Here is a 15647-nt window from a genome sequence, read left to right as displayed (position 1 = left end):
CCTCTCAGTCCCCATAAAGGGGGAAATCAAATCAAAACTTAATACATACAACAGAAAACTCAGTAACCCCCTGCAAATTATTCTTTATGTGTGACAGTAATATGATTTATTAATACATAGGTGCCAGCCTTGTTTACCCTTCACACTGAACACTTACCCCTGCTTCCTCCTTGGGGGTTTATTCCCATTCTTACTGTGATGTACAATTAGGAAAGGTGACAGCAGGGAGTTGAGAGTGGGAAAGGCAAGAGAGGGATTTTGTTCATTGGATCAAGTCCTTACTGGGAAGAATGAGAGTGATGATAAAAAGGGAAAAGAACGGGAAAACTAAAGTCCAGGCAACAAGGAACACCTTCCCTTCTCTGGACCTCTTCTTCTGTGAATTGGTGAAAGGTACTAGAGGATCTCATATTGCTATACCCTTCCACATGGTTGTGCTGCTTGCTGCACTTGCAATGAGGAAGAAGCAGCAAGAGCTGCAGGTTGGAAAGACTGATAGGGACAACAGGTGGGAAGTAGAGGGGTTGTTGGGGGAAGTCAATTGAATGTTTGGAGACTTAAGGAAGAAAGTAAGTCTGTTCCTTGTATCATGATAAAGAAGTCATTTGCCATTTCCCCCTTTTTGGTTTGGGTATACAAGAATGTTGAAGAATAAACTTGGAGCATTCAGCATTGCCCTCCCGACTCTATTCTGAGTCTACCTTTTCCTTATCTTCCCCCCCTTTTTAAATTTAAATTAGAAACAATTAACATGTAAATGCAACCTGCTGAGTCCATTTAGTGTTGTTTGTACATATATATTTTTCCTTTTTTTATTTAAATTAGAAACAAGCTTGTGTCACATGTTAATCCCAGCTCCCTCTCCCTCCCCTCCTTCCCCACCTCCCTACTAGCCTCCCAGCTCCCTACCCAATCCCCACTCCATTCCCCAGGGAGGGTGAGGCCCTCCATGTGGGATCTCCAAAGTCTGTCATTTCATTCAGGGCAGGGCCTAGGTCCTCCCCGAAGAGTCAGCTGAGAGAGCATCCCTCATTATTGGATGGGCACCCAAAGTCCATTTGTATGCCAGGGATAAATCCTGATCTACTACCCAAAGCCCCATAGATTGCCTAGGCCTCCTCACTGACACCCACATTCAGGGGGTCTGGATCAGTCCCATGCTGGCCTCTTAGTCATCAGTCTGGGGTCCATGAGCTCCCCCTTGTTCAGGTCAGCTGTTTCTGTGGGCTTCACCAGCCCAGTCTTGACCCCTTTGCTCATCACTTCTCCTTTTCTGTCACTGGGTTCCAGGAGTTCAGTTCAGTGTTTAGCTGTGGGTGTCTGCCTCTGCTTCCATCAGCCACTGGATGAAGGTTCTAGGATAGCATATAAGGTAGTCGACAAACTCATTATCAGGGAGGGGCATTTAAGGTAGTCTCTCCACTATTGCTTAGCTTGCCAGTTGGTGTCATCCTTGTAGATCTCTGGAAATCTCACTAGAGAGCTCTCCTCAAACCTATAATGACTCCCTCTATTATGGTATCTCTCATCCTGCTCTCCTCTATTCTTCCTCCAACTCAACCTTCCTGCTCTCCCATGTCCTCCTCTCCCCTCCTCTTCTCCCCATCTCTTTTTCGACCCAGCTCCCACTCCCCTCCCCCCCCCATGCTCCCAAACTGCTCAGGAGATCTTGCCTCATTCCCCTTCTCTGGGGTACCATGCATATCTCTCTTAGTGTCCTTCCTGTTTCTCTGGCAGTGGGATTGTAGACTGGCACTCCCCTGATCCATGTCTAAAATCCATATATGAGTGAGTACATACCATGTTTGTCTTTTTGTGACTGGGTTACCTCACTCAGGATGGTTTCTTAACCTGCCATTTCTCAATCCATACTCCCCCTCTCAGGTACAAACCGGGCAAGTCAACTGGATCTGACTGAAGCCCCCAAAGATGGGTTCCCACAGATGACCCCCCCAACATGGGTCTACTACAGATGGTAACTACACTTCATGGTCATAAGGGTGCTCTGACTGTATGAACCTAAGCAAGTAATCTCTACAAGATGCATGCGCTTTTTTTGTATCTTTTTTTTATTATCTATTTTTCAGATTAAATTTAGATTAGAAACAAGGTTGCTTCACAAGTCAGTTCCAGGTCCCTCTCCCTTTCCCTCCCATCCTCCCATGCCCTCTCCCCAACCCCCCCCCCCATTATCCCCTCATTTCCCCAGGGAGGGTGAGGCCCTCCATGGGGGTGTCCATAGTCTGTCATTTCATCCAGGGCAGGGCCTAGACCCTCCCCCAAGAGTTCAGGGTGAGAGTGCATTTCACATTGTTGGATGGGAGTCCAAAGTCCATGTGTATACTCGGGATGAGTACTGATCTACTGCCCAAGGCTCAATAGATTACCTAGGCCTCCTCACTGACACTCACATTCAGGGGGTCTTGGTCAGTCCCATGCTGGATTCCCAGGCTGATGCCTGGGATTCAAGAGTTAACCTTTGTCAGGTCAGCTGTTTCTGGGGGTTAAACCAGTCCAGTCTTAATCCCTTTGGTCATCAGTCCTCCCTCTCTGTTACTGGCTTTCTTTGAGTTCAGCTCAGTATTTAACCGAGGGAGTGTGCCTCTTCTTCCATCAGCTACTGAATGAAGGTTCTGTTTCCCAGACTCTCTGGCCATGGGATTGTAGGCTGGCACTCCCCAGATCTATGTCTAAAATCCATATATGAGAGAGTACATGCCATGTTTCTCTTTTTGTGACTGTGTTACCTCACTCAGGATGGTTTCTTCTTGTGTCATCAATTTGCCTGCAAATCTCAGGATTCCATTGTTTTTTTCTGCTGAATAGTACTCCATGTGTAAATATACCACATTTTCTCTATCCACTCTTTGGTTGAGGGGCATCTAGGTTGCTTCCAAGTTCTGACTATTACAAATAATGCTGCTATGAACATAGTGGAACAGACATCCTTGTTGTATGAATGGGCATCTTTTGGATATATGCCTAAGAGTGGAGTTGCTGGGTCTTGTGGTAGGTTTATTCCCATTTTTCTGAGGAGTCTCCATACTGATTTCCAAAGTGGCATGCTTGTAAAGAAGATAGTATTGGGGGATAGAGAGATGATTCCATGGTTAACACTAGGGGCTGCTATTACAGAGGACTGGGGTTTGGTTCCATGCACGTGGTAGCTCACAATTATCTGTAACTCTAGTTCCAGGGGATCCAGTGCCCTCCTCTGACCTCTGTTGGCATGCATAGATGTGGTGGTATACATATACACGTGCAGGAAAACACTCATATACATAAAAATATGGTGCTTGTATAATAAAAGCAATGTCTCAATTGCCTTTCCTCCTGCAATGAAGAACATACTCTGATTAAAAGACATTAGAACATAAACATGAAGTGGGACAGTGAAGTAATGACCTCACAGCAGATGGCTGTGGCTACCTACAATGGGCCTACACTAGACTGAGCCTGTCAACAGTCAATCACAGACTGCTGTCCCTACCTGATAAACTATTAGCTCCTGAAGGATTCCTGAGGAAGGGCAGTCATTTTCTTTACTTGTATACTCACTAAGGAGTTCCTCAGCCTCCAGCTGATAGGCCCAAACCCATGTTCACACAGATGATCTCAAACTAAAATTAAAGGAAACGACAACAAACCCAAGCCATGCATGTGGGAAAGGGGCTTGAGGGATATGGATAATAGGTGTAGGATGTATCTTAGTTTGGTTTGTATTGCTGTGAGGAGACACCATGACCATGGCAACTCTTATAAAGAAAACATTTAATTGGGGTGACTTGATTGTAATTTCAGAGTTTCAGTCCATTGTCATTGTGGGGAACGTGGTGTTGTGCAGGCAGACGTGCTGCTGGACCTGAGGGTGCTACATCTTGACGCAGAGGCAACAGGAAGTCGACTGACTGTCACACTGAGTAAAGTTTAAACAAAAGAGACCTCAGAGCTTGGCCCCACAGTGACACGCTTCCTCCAACAAGGCCATACCTTCTAATAGTACCATTCTTCTTTGGGGGCCATTTTCTTTCAAACCACAAAGGGAAGATTAGAACTGATAGGGGTTATAATAATCAGAATGTACTCTGTGTGTATATGAAACCATCAGAACAGATGTTTTAAAAATCCATTTCCAATTCCCACTAGCTATGTTATCTTAGCCAGATTAACCAACTACTCCAAGCCTGTTTCCTTGTCTGTAGCTCCTCAGCTGGCTCACATGTGATGACAGCATGTCCCCGTTTCCCAGTGAAACACTATGGTAGACTAGTCATTGTTCATTGATGACCCCATGCAAGGAGGATCATGCACACTGGCGCCTCTAAAGGTGAACTTAACCTTGCATCTTTTTGTGCTCAATAAAATACTTTGTGTTGCTTCCGTTAGAAACTTGAAAAGTTAACATAACCAGAGGCAGCTGCTCCATCAGCACAGGTTACAGAGTTAGAGAACGGTGATTGAGGAGAAACGGAGCATCCATGAGATATGCCCAAGGCTGATGAGATCTGGGGACTGCTTGTTACTGTGCCACAATCGAATCTACTCTGACTGCTGCAGGAGCATTTAAATCGAGGACAAGTTCTTATACACCACCTTTGCACATCTGTAACATGGAGCATTCACACTGACCCTTAGGAAGGAGTGTGTTCGTATTCTACTCCTTAGAAAGCTATATGTTCTGATAGAAATTGCACACTTCTCCAGAGTATTTACAGATACTGTCAAAACAATTTGACACCCCAAGAATTGAGAGATCCAGTGATTTTTTTTTTAGCTAATTCATAAAACTTTACTGTTTTTCTCTATTTTTCCCCCAAACCTTTTCAGTTTCTGTTTTCAAAGTTGGCTGAGGGAGTTTGACATTTCTACCTGGTTTCCTGCATCTGTGGGCTGTGTAAGCAACTCTGCTTCCTCATGCCTTCCCTTCTGAATCCTTTTACCAGGAAGCAGATGCCAGCAGTCAGTGTGCCTCCTCCCACCCCAAGAGAAAGGTTCTGGTTCGGACATCCCTGTTTTCCCTGCAGATCTTATCTCAATCCGGTTGTATCGTCATTAGCCTTAGTCTGCAGTCTCTGAGGAGACTGTATGCCTCAAGGGACAGGTCTTGCCTAGTTTTATGCGTTGTGCACAGTGTCATCCTCACATGTAACACTTAGTAAGTGCTCAGTAAATACCAAAGTGTTTTTTAATGTGGTATAAATGAGAAAAAATCGGGACAGGGTTACAAAGATCATAGTGAAAACCCTGCGGGAGGAAGTGTCCATAGCTATGCGAGAATAAACACTATCCATAAACCAGGGCTGCACGTTTTCCCGTTTTCTCCTCATTCCATCCACGGAAGTGTCAGGTAGTGGTGGATCTGAAAGTTTCGTGTCTTTCTGAGACACTAGCACTTTTTCTAAAAGAACCACTGAACCACACATAATTGGCACACTCGAAACCCATGGCTACAAGTACTGCCTTGAATCGAAATCACTTAAAAAGTAGACTTGGAAATGATTTCTCCACACATGAAGGATTTTGTGTTAATAAAAACCAAAGCCTGTGATGGTTTAGTGCATAAAGGAACCTGTCGCCAAAGCTGGTGACAGGAGTCCAGTCCCAGGCCCCACATGACAGAAGGATAGAACTGACTCCTGCAAATTGTCCTCTGGCCTGCACACATGGATGGGGTTGTAGGATGTGGGCCATCTTCCCCCGCAGGAGATGCAACAGTGGAATAACAGAATTTTCAGGTTATTGTTGAAAGTGTTTGACAAAGAGGTGATTCCTCTATGGGAATGGGATAGCAGAAATTTCCCAGGAATCATGGAAACAAAGGAAATCAAGTAGCCACACCCAGCTCCGGGAAGGGAAGAATTTAGTTGAGTAAAACTGAGTACTCCTAGGAGAATTTACCTTTGTGAGCACAGAAAGGAAACTTGTCTGTTGTAAAGTATGGAAGCACTTAATGCTGAAGTTCCGGAAGCACTTATGTAATCCTTGATGATGCTGAGAAGGGTGTATACAAAACCAGGGCTTGCCCAAGGCCAGAGAAGAGGAAAACAAGTGGGTGGGGCCAAGAGCCAAAAGTGATGAGATGAGCTGCAGATATGTCCTTGGCAGATGTTTCTTATTTCAATTTTATCTCAAAGATTTTGTTTACTTCCTCTCTAATGTTGATTTTCTTCTAAGTTTTTTTTTTAAAGAAGTCTCTGTCTCTGTCTGTCTGCCTGCCTGCCTGTCTGCCTGCCTGCCTGTCTGTCTGTCTGTCTGTCTGTCTGTCTGTCTGTCTGTCTGTCTGTCTGTCTTATGATGTTTGAAATCAGACCCAGGGCCTCATGTACTGTATCAGTATGCACAGTCCAGATGAAGAAAGCTTTTGTTTGTTTGTTTTTTAGTTTGGTTTTATTTTCTTTTAAGATGGGTCATGTTATGTAAACTAGGTTGGTCTCAAACTCCAGATAGATAAATCTTTTTTTTTTTTTTTTTTTGGTTTTTACGAGACAGGGTTTCTCTGTATTGTTTTGGAGGCTGTGGGTTCAGCCCGGCCTCAAACTCACAGAGATCCGCCTGCCTTTGCCTCCAGAGTGCTGGGATTAAAGGCGTGGGCCACCACCGCCCGGCCCAGATAGATAAATCTTAACTGCTGTCTCACCTTCATTTGAGAAGAAAGATATATATTTGTAATGTATATAAGAAAAGGTCATTCAGTTGAGCTAAACATTTATGAAGCTAATACTGCAGGAGTCTCTATTTCTCTCTCTGTCTTTTCTACAGTTTCATTACATAACCAAGGCTATCCTGGAACTCATCCCTTAGCTGGCTATAGATATGCAGTCTTCCTGCTTCATCCCTGAGTATTGGGAACACAAGTGTAAGTCACCATACTAGGCAACTATGCACTTTGAATTGAGGTTGGATAGATGACATGGATGTTTACACATGCCCTCTTGCCAACCTGAACTGACCACTAGGCTATGTGAAGGGAGAAGAGTATGCAATAGTCATAGGTCTGATCCAAGCATGGACCTTCGAGAGGAGACATTCTAATGACTTTTAACACATTACTGGTGACATCAGCTGACTTGGCTCACCTGGCTTCACACCTGCAGGTTTGCAAAGAGCCTCAACAAATCTACATCCAATAGATAATTCATAAATTTGCAGGTATTTAATATACTCATAAAGATCATTTAACAACACAATGTAAGCATGCTAGTTTTGGTTTTAAATATTGAAGCATGCCCTCTGCAAGAATATTAAACATAAACCTCTAGGTATAATTTTACAAAACAACACAGGAATCAGTATTCCCAAAGCTTACACATGTTACTTATTGTTACTTGTAACATTTCAGTTTCATATAACACATGCTGGAAATGAGTTCCTCAGCATGAAGATGCTGCAGTTTGTGTTAGTCCTAACAGCATGAAGATGCTGCAGTTTGTGTTAGCCTTAACAGCATCTCTCAAGAATATTCCCTCCAAATGGGCCTGCTGTGCTTCCCAGAGCCAGAGAAATCCCAAAGGTTCTTGTCTGCCAACAACACCAACTTGCAAACAAAACAACACTCATGCTGTGTTCTCATTTCTGACTTCTCCTGCAAAGATCCCAAAGCCCTTTCCTTCTAGAGAGTTCCAAAGTGTTAGTGAATTAATAACTGATAAATGTTTTGTTGTGGATAAAGGTGTCACCAATCATGAACGCTGAAGGAAGCCTTGGCTGTTAGGACCTGGTGTCATGCTTTCACACATCTGGGGAGATAGACTGTGAGTAAGGAAATGACCATCCCTTTTGCCCCCAGAGGCTAAGGTGTGAAAAGACTGGACTTCAGAGGTCAAGTCTTAGCCATCTCCCAGCACCACATGTACTGAGTGCAAAGATCAGGCAGTTCTTGGACAAGACTCACAATTGCCTGGAGGCCTTGCTAAACCAGAGTCTGTCAGGCCCAGCCTGGAGCTGCTATTTCAGTAGGTCCAGAGGGATGTCTAAGATCCCAGGGATTCTGATGATGCTTCTTCTCTATAGGTCCCATGCTGAGGACTGCTGCCCCAGAGCGTCCCAACACTGGCAGATAGCATTGACATTCCCCAATCTATAACATCCAGATGCATCCAACAGACAGTTGCAACCAACGACCATGGCCACAGACAAAAGAGCAACAATAAAGCAAAGCAACAAGCCTCGGAACCCTTTGTTATTACAAGTCACTTGCAACATTTCAGTAGAAATACTCTTGCTGCAATCACTGCCTTGCTTGATAGAAGATACTGAATTCTCCAGTATATTTATTGATTTTACTATTTGGATTATGATTTCCAACTTACAAGCAACTCTGGGGAACTCATGTAATTTGTGTAAGGGGAAGTATATACTTAAATCCGCTGGAGTATAAAAAAATGAAATCAATTTTTGTGAGTACGAGTTCGGGGCAAGTCAGTGTAATGTAATGAGACAATGTCGTAAAATAAAAAAAGCAAAACAAAACAAAAGTACACAACATCGAAAAAAGTGAGATTGCAAAAGCAAGATTCTGGGCTGGAGAGATGGCTCAGCAATTAAGAGCACTGGCTGGGTTCAGTTCCCAGCACCCGTGCCAGCAGGCTCACAAATCACCTGTATCTTTAATTCCAGGGGATCTGACACCCCTGCTAGACTTCACAGAACCTTCACATATGTGGCATACACATATTCATGCACTCCCACACACATATATGTGCCTATACAATTTTTAAAAATACTAAGTCTAAAACAAAAGGAGGAATTGGTTCTCTCTTGTTTTCTCCTATGACCTCTCCATAAAATGCTACCTGCAATGTTAGACATTTCAAGAAGACGCATGCCAGATGCAAACCCTCTACCTTAGACTTCTCAGCCTCCAGAATCATGAGCCAAATAAATGGATTTTCATTATGCATACCGATGGTGACACTCCACTACATACAGTAGCAGAGACTAAGACAGGCCTTGACTAAAGACATTTGTCAATACCAACTTTAAACACGGAGGTCTATGCGTTCCTAAAGTCGGAGGTAGACACAACGTTTTAACTCGGGTTTTTGTAGAGTCCTTAGAACGATCCAAATGAACAGAAGACACCCGATACACAATTGCAGAGAGCAGCTTTATTCTAAACAAAACAAAACAAAACAAAACAAAACAAAAAAAACCCAGCAGCTTGGGCCCACACAAAATGACTTTGACCCTGGCATGAGGGTGGAGGGGTGGTTAGGCAGCTCCCTTTAAGCTTGCTTAGGGGAATTCCAGCGGCGGTTACGTGCACATTGACGTGATTGGGTATAGACCCTTGCTGATAGGGGAATCATTTTATGACTGGCTCATGACATCTGGTCAGTAACTGGCAGTCATCTGTCTGCTGTGTCACAGGTCTGTCTGATTGAAAATAGCCAGAAATTTTTCTGCTTGTGGCCAGGTAGGACCTTGATTGGCTACTGGACTGGATGTACTTCCTGAGGGTCTGAATGAAGCCACACATGAGTCAGCATAGGATGGTGAGGTAATATGGGGCAGAGGTTTTAGCAAACTGGCCTCTGGGGGGCGGGGGGAGCAGCTGGCCCTGGTCCCTTCAGTTTACCCGGCCGATACTTTTTGCCTGGAAGCACCCAGGGTTCAAAAGCACTAAAGGCAGAGTAATTTGTGTACCATGTGGCCCGACTACTTTGCAGTCTTGAGGAAGTAGCTCCCTTCTCTCCCTTCATGCATGCATCTTCTCTCTAAGAAATTCATTCCCACCTCTTCAGATCAGGGCTGCCATATACAAATACATATACACACATAATTTTTTAAAAAATAAATCTTTAAAATATGATTACCAGGTAAAATACAATTACTGCTGAAAATCTGAGAAGCAATGAAAGCTTACAACAAAACTTGAATAACCCAGTAATACAACCACTGACATATTTTTCTGATATAATTTATAATTTCTAAATGTTTATATAGCTGTAGTTTGCTCTTTAAATAACATATTGTGAGTAGTTTAAAGATGTGTTTAGTATTCTATTGCAACAGTGTGAACTACTCAATTAAAGAGTTCATGTTAGCAGCCCGGCGGTGGTGGTGCACACCTTTAATCCCAGCACGCACTCGGGAGGCAGAGGCAGGTGGATCTCTGTGAGTTCAAGACCAAGCCTGGTTTATCGAATGAGTTCCAGAACAGGCTCCAAAACAATACACAGAAACCCTGTCTCAAAAAACCAAAAAAAAAAAAAAAGTTTATGTTACCAACTATACCAGGAAGAAGCCATCAGATAACAATGCAAGACTTTCTATCAACTTGGCAGCATTTCAATTGAATGCTTATCCCAATTTTCAACCTGTTCTGTTGTTTTCATGGCACATGATGCTGACAGGGATCTGAATGATTTGGAGCAAGTTAATCATTGTTGTGGAGATAAACAAAGAGTCCCCAGACCACCATCTGTCATGGGTTCCTGGAGGAGAAGATTCGGTAACCATCTCTGGGGGCTGTGGTGGTTTCTCTGGTAGGATTGAAGAAAGAGAAAACTTATTGTTGACAGGAGCCTTCATGATAGCAAAGGAATCTTGGAGCCAGTTGGGAACCTCCTACAGAAATGAGACATTTGCCTTTTGTTGATGGCTGAAACCATAGCAACCGCATGCTGTGAGGAAACAGTCAGCAGCCAGCTGGAAAAGAGAGTAAGACGAGGGAGGGAGGCAGCATTGGAGAGTGGGGGAAAGTGTGGGCCAGATTGGCACCTGTGGCCTCCATTGATTGATCAACCTCCTAGTCGAAGCCAAGTGGATGTTCCAGGAAGAAAGGACATAGGTCCCCAGGGATTGCATTAACTATTAAAGTCGCAGGCCCAGCTAATGCTGTTGCTTCCACAATGATGGATTGACTTAGAAGAGGTAATGGGAGGTGTGGGGAGCCGCCCCCACATTCTCCGTTACAAGACGGCGCCGACACCCGTTGTCAGTTGGAGTAAACAACCTTGGTGCACACGTGCCTAGTACTTTTCCATCCCTTACTCTCTGCCTCTCCCGTGGTGTCATATGGGCTGACGAGCAGGAGCCAGTCAGGAGATGACACGTCCGAGGCGGGGACTGCTGAGCTATATAAGGGTTGGGCTTTTCGCTCCCCGGGGTCTCCGCTCTGTAAGCTTATGCTCTCCCTCTCAAGACGCATTAAAGCTGTCCTGCAGAAGGATCCTAAGTGTGCCGTGTCGTTCTTGCTGGCGAGAAGGTAGCACGGGACAGGGAGGAACTTGGTGGGCATTTGAACAGGCACAGAGGAAGAGGAAAAGTTGATTCTGGGATTTGCATTCAGCATCTGAGAGTAAGAGGCACTGACATTGTAGTAGGCACTAGTGGCCCAGAACTGGAGTCAACCAAGTTAAGGCTGAATGTGAACTTTTTATGGTGAATGACAAAGAGATGGCAAGAATGTATGAGTCCATGCACTTAAAAAAGGACACATGTAAACAGAAGCAAAGCCCCGCTGTATAATAGCATTCTCTATTTAACTTTATTACTAATATTTCTATTGATATTGGGAAGAAAGGAAGGAAGGAAAAATGCAAATTCTGTGATAGAGTATATAGTCTATATACTACTAGACATTTGGGGATTGACAGGGACTATCACTTATGTAGTCAAGAGTTATTTAAATAAAATTAAGGTGAAGAAAAGAACCACACAGGCAGACTTGAAAATGGGAGCACCAAGAAATGATACTTTCTTCATTGCTCAGATATTTGGCAAAAGCATTTCATAATCTCACGGCAGTGAGCCCTCTACAGGCAGCCTCTACATTTAAAGATTCAACCAGTCAGCAAGTTGAAATAGCTCAGTTGGGAGCATGTTAGACTGAAGATTCAACCAGCCATAAATCAAAAACATTATAAAAACTTGCCCACACTGAACATGTGTAGTTTTTTCTTGTCATTACATCATAAATAGTATAACATAATAACTATTTTCAAGCATGTATATGGCACTGGGTTCTCTGTACTCTAGGAATTACTTAAAATGTGCTGGAGTATGTGCTTATGTTATATGCAAATTCATGCCATTTTAAATGTTTTTTAACAGTTTTCATTTATTAAATGTGCATGTACACATATTCACTATAGCATGGGGGTGTGGAGATCAAAGTGCAATTCTAGGTGGTTTGAATTAGAGCAGACCCCATAGGGTCATGTATTTGAATTCTTGGTCACCAGTTAGTGGAACTATTTACCAAAAATTAGAGGTGTGACTTTGTTGGAGGAGGCATGTCACTGATGGTGGGCTTTGAGGTTTCAAAAGCTCAGATTAGAGCCAAAAACTATCACATTGCTTGAGTTGACCCTGTGTTTTCTCCATATGGGTTCTAGAGATGAAAGTTTGTGAGGTCATCGCATTTGGTAACCAATGCCTTTATCCTCTGAGCCATCATGTCCACTTGACACCAGTGTCTATAAGTGTCCATCTTTCTTCCCATGCATATCACTCACTGCCCTTCACCCTAGAGTGCAAACAACGTATCATCTTACCTGACATTTATGAGCCAGCCTGCCTTCTCACTCAGCACCTTAACAGAATCCAGTGCTCACACACACAGTGTCCAGCATACACTGCAATGAGTTGCTCCTTTACAGGGAATGATCAATTCCAGAAGTTAGCAGGACACCCCTTCCTTAGTTAGGTTCTTTCCTTCTGACAGCATGGTCAGGCTCCACACATCCCTGAGAGCTAACCACTCTGGAGGAGGCCTTGGGGTGTCTTGGAGAAATAATCCTCCCCTTATGTTCACCCTGTTTTTATATGAGGAAGACACTGTGAGAGACCAACCTGTGTCAGACCAGGCAGAAAAAAAATCAACCCATGTCTGTGAATGACTGATGACCCAGTGACCATGGAATTGTCATGCAATCATCAACTTTTCAGCTCATAGTAATAGATCCTGTCCCATACACAGGGACACAGGATCTATTACTATTTTTAAGTGACAGTCAATCAGTCAGTCACATACCTGCCTATGAGAACAAGCAGTTTTCCAAGTTCAAATCAAAACTACCACTGTGGCTACCAGTATGACTAATACCGAATGAAGTGTTGCTTTATCAGCTCTGGGGACAGATCCCTTATCACAGATACTCTATATATCAGCCATGATGACTATCCCCCTCTTCGAAGGAAAAGACTGGAATCTAGGAGGATTGATTTGGTTGGGTAAGGTCATGGAACAGTAAGTGATGATGCTTGAATTGGACCCCAGAAGGCTTTTATTTCTTCTTTTTGAATTAGTTAACAGAATGGGCTACAGTACCTTCCCATAAGACCCTGTGGGGTGTGTATTGCAAAGGGGATCCATAGGACAACACAGCACAGCCCTTCTCTTGTCTCCAGAAAACAAGATGCTGCCCTCTCCCTCCCTGAGCCCACAATGTGCAAGAAGGAAATGTTTGGTTTGTCCCAGGACCCCCCCTGGTCTTACATTGTAAAGACTCAGGGACCTCTGATTTAGATTGATCACTTCATTAAGTGACAGCACCATGAAAGAATGAGAACATCCACTACGACTAATCTGATTGTCTCAGAAATACATAAGCACTTGTGGGATCTGCTTTGGTGATACCTCATTAATTTTTTAATGTTCACCACACATGGGGCCCATTGCAACCCTGGGTGTGCATGCTTACGCAAGCTTCCTTCAGGCGAGCTTGCTCTATGCTCCTTTATATCAAGTTATAAATTTCATGTTGCAAAGCGTCACTGTGCTAAAATTGCTTCCAATTTTTGCAGAACTCATTACCCGCTGGCAATTAGCCCTGTGTCGCTGCGTGCAATGGCATTATTCAGCATGCTCTGGAACTGGTACTGTGGATAGGATGATGCCATTTACATCCCCCCTGCCATCTGCCTTCACACCAAGGTAAAGCCATGTGAAGAGGTGCTTCGCCAGCTCTTACTGTCTCCCTTACAAGATGTGTAATTAGAAACAAAATGGCAATGTGTGACTCTTACCACCACTCCTCTCTTGGAAGAAGGCCATCTTGGTTTCTTAGATGCTCATGGGCAACAGGAAAGGAAACACATCATTATTTGCAGTAACAGGCATCACTGTAGATCTTTACAGAAGCTCCCTTTGGGAAAGGAGATACGTGGAATATACCCTCCTTTTCCTGAGAATTCCAGAATGAACATTTACACTGATGAATGATGCTTTGTCACAGACTGACAGCTGTGGTCCTCCACCTTCAGGGAACATGGTATTGTTTCTTTACTGGGCTTTTACTTAGCTCATTTCTCCACCAGTGGGGGAGAAGTCTATGAACTGCAGGAGGTTTCTGAATCACTCAGGACAAAGAATTATACCAGGGTGGGCCTGAGTGGACTGACCTTCATTGCCATGCCATCCCACCATCAACAATCAGTCCCTGGCCACCATGCCAATGATCTTACGTATGTATTTCTGTACGTTGAGGAGGAGTCTTCAATCATTCATTCTCTTGATGACCAGCAAATAGAGATTCCAAGCTGACTTTTGGTCTTTATGTCTTTCATGCTTCTGGTAAAAAGCTGGGCAGAGCCTCTTAGCATTGTTTTTCGATCACCCAACATACAAAACATATATCCTCTAGTAAGGCTTTGCTCGGAGAAGTAATTAACTTCTGGAAGTGTTCTTGCAAAGGATGTGCTACTCAGAGCCTCATCCTGCCCTCAGATGACCAGTGGTAAATTATCACCTCCAATCTGAACTGTATCCACTGGGTATCCTGACCCTCGATAAGACAGACTCTCTCCTGTGCTTCTAAAGTCTAAAGGTAATTCCAGCCTTGAGAAACTTTCTGAAGTACTGAGAATATTTAAAGGAGTCTTTATTGATTGTACACCCTGTCGTCGTCTGTTTTGTTGAATGAGCAGGGTGTGCTACATCAAAGCTTGAGAGGCACCACTTTAGACTCTGGGATCTGAGACTCAGTCTACGTGTCTTTGAAGAGGTCATGGAGGGCTGTGGTGGAGGAGGCTGTCTTCTAGCATCTTCTACTAATATGCTAGGTAGTAGGTATCTCAAAAGGAAGCCCTGCACAGCAACCTTGGCCTTGTCCCTTAGTACTCTGGCCCTGGCATCAGAATCACCTAGAGAACCAGTTAGGTGATCCCTTATCTAGCAACAAAGGAAAGTTGCAAGAGATAACCTATCACTTAACAATGCCTCCCTAATACCTACCCTCCCTGGTGAGATCTCCTGCTGTCTCGCATATCAAACACTCACTTGCTTCCTACTCCTAACAGACCCCTGTCTCACTTCCCAGCATCTCTGGTCTAATAACCTCTGCCCTGGGGCCAATGCCACCTTCCCCTATTTAAGCCTGTACAGAGCTTTCATTAAAGGGCAGCTTGATCAGCCATGTTGTCTTGCTGTCCATCTCCCCTTTGTCTCTTGTCTCGTTCATTCCAGGTTCCCTTGGGCTCGAACCTGTTGTGCCCTGCTAGCTGGGGCATTGATCCACTGAGGGTAGTCAACCTGCCTGAAGTCCCCAGGGCAGGAGATCCCAAAGTGGGCAAGCGGAAGGCCTCTTCTCCTCCTCCTCCTCCTCCTCCTCCTTCTTTCTTCGATTTATTTATTCATTGTAGATACAGTGTTCTGCCTGCATATATTCCTGCAGGCCAGAAGAGGGCACCAGATCTCATTA

The 15647-nt window shown here is 44.0% G+C and overlaps 1 long non-coding RNA gene across 1 annotated transcript; it reads left to right on the top strand.

The window, feature by feature from the left end:
• The first annotated feature begins 11151 nt into the window (after positions 1-11151).
• Positions 11152-15358, top strand: LOC110339690. Its single transcript, XR_002381709.2, has 2 exons — positions 11152-11209; positions 13753-15358. It is a non-coding gene; the product is annotated as an uncharacterized LOC110339690 (long non-coding RNA).
• Positions 15359-15647: the final 289 nt, after the last annotated feature.

This window comes from Mesocricetus auratus, unplaced genomic scaffold, assembly GCF_017639785.1.
Source record: "Mesocricetus auratus isolate SY011 unplaced genomic scaffold, BCM_Maur_2.0 Super-Scaffold_100011, whole genome shotgun sequence".
Lineage (NCBI taxonomy): Eukaryota > Metazoa > Chordata > Mammalia > Rodentia > Cricetidae > Mesocricetus > Mesocricetus auratus.
The sequence above is the reverse complement of the archived record's forward strand: the minus strand, read 5'-3'. Positions and strand labels throughout refer to the sequence as shown.